This window comes from Macrobrachium nipponense, chromosome 13, assembly GCF_015104395.2.
Source record: "Macrobrachium nipponense isolate FS-2020 chromosome 13, ASM1510439v2, whole genome shotgun sequence".
In the NCBI taxonomy this organism is placed as follows: Eukaryota; Metazoa; Arthropoda; class Malacostraca; order Decapoda; family Palaemonidae; genus Macrobrachium; species Macrobrachium nipponense.
In genome coordinates, this window is record NC_087206.1 from 42,027,409 (window position 1) to 42,029,149 (window position 1,741).

A 1,741-nucleotide genomic window follows, 5' to 3' on the forward strand; every position below is an offset into this window, starting at 1 on the left:
TTGGCCAACAATGGCTTACGTGCCCGCGATCGTCGCTTGTCTGTCCAATCTCTCCTCTCTATATCTATGGTTACTGTGCCATAGCCATTGTATTGGCCTGCCCTGGTCTTGGAATCGAGTTCCTTTGCTTTAAGGTATAATCAGTACTTTTCCTCTTTTTTGTTCTCTTTCCTGGTTCTACGAAAAGTTTGTATGACAGGCTGATGCGAAAGCAAAAGTTGCTAGGTAGATTACGTATCAGGAAAGTGCCTTTTTGTTGACCTAAAATATTCCTTGTGAGCTTTCTATAATCTCTAAATCCATCCGACTGTCCTGCCTCAGTTGGTGTGGCAAACCAGGTGGATTTCTTATTTGCCTTATAAGGTGCGCCGGACCCACCTTGTTGACCAGGCGCTTCCGGCACTTTTTTCAGTGACATATGGCCACGTCGGTTGATACTTTGAATGGAATTTCTAAAAATAATTTACATACTGTTGCTGTCGATGGTATTATTATTGTTTATTGTTCTATTGATTTTTACAATGTTAATGTTGTTATGAGTCTATTTATTAGTTTTCCTACCGATTTAATTTTGTTAATTTTAATTTTTTCTTTCGGAGACCTTGAGATGAACCCAGGGCCTATAATCTTTTACTCTAGGAAAAATTATAGTGTGCTTTATTCAAATATTCGACACTTAATATAAAATTTTACTCATCTCCGAGTTGAGCCCATAACTACGATTCACTATTTTTCTCTGGGTTTCTAATCCCCAGGGTTGATGGCCCTGACTATTTATTGTCCTTACATCCCACATGGCAAGGTATGGCTGTTTGCAGCAAACAGTAGTTAGGAGTTGCGTAGTTTTGTGTAAAAATGCCGAAATAATAACATGATGATCATACCTGTATATCCAGCTATAAGAGGAAAAAATTAAAAACTTGATTGGGTCTAGTACTTCCGTCTTATTAACCTACCATTAAGACTCGCAATAAAATAAAATAACTCTAGGAACGTGCGTTCCCCAGCAGGTCAGCTTCTTAACGACCTCAAATAAATGGCCTTCAAGAAAAGGAGATAATAAAGTCTCAGTGGAAAACAGACCAGGTAATAACATATTTGGGAAAGGTTTGCACAACTTGCGCTTCTTTTCGTGAGCTAATTCCAATTTTCCGCAACTTTCCCATTTTTTCCAACAAACGAATTCCACTTACTTCTCTTTAGAGATTTCTTAATAACTGGTGCAAAACATTAAGTTTTGTGAGTTCATTGTAATATCATACTCTTGAAAAGATTTCAATCATTTCAAGTTTGTGACAAAAAAACTCACGGTAGTTTTGTACTTCTGAAGGAAAATTGCTAATTACACAAATGCACTTACGAGCAGTTGATAGACCCAGATTCCAATGTTTTCTGAACTTTTATGAACCCAGTCATACGGAGAGAGAGAGAGAGATCGTATACCTTCATTACCGGCTACTAAATTTACAACGAACAAGATTAGACAAAACGATCGGCCTTGTATATTTCATAAAGTCACGTGGGCGAACTTCCCAGCCGTTCTGGAAGTCCCTGCGAGAGAAGGGCTTTTGAGAGAGAGAGAGAGAGAGAGAATAATTATAAATAATTTTCTGGGTCAAGTCATTAACATGGATCAGTGATTCAGCCTTTTCCTTGTCAATTCTTTGGCTAAATTTGAGCCAATATACTACCCAGGAATTATTTGCATGGTCTTTACTGTTTGCCTCTTGTATATGTGTAC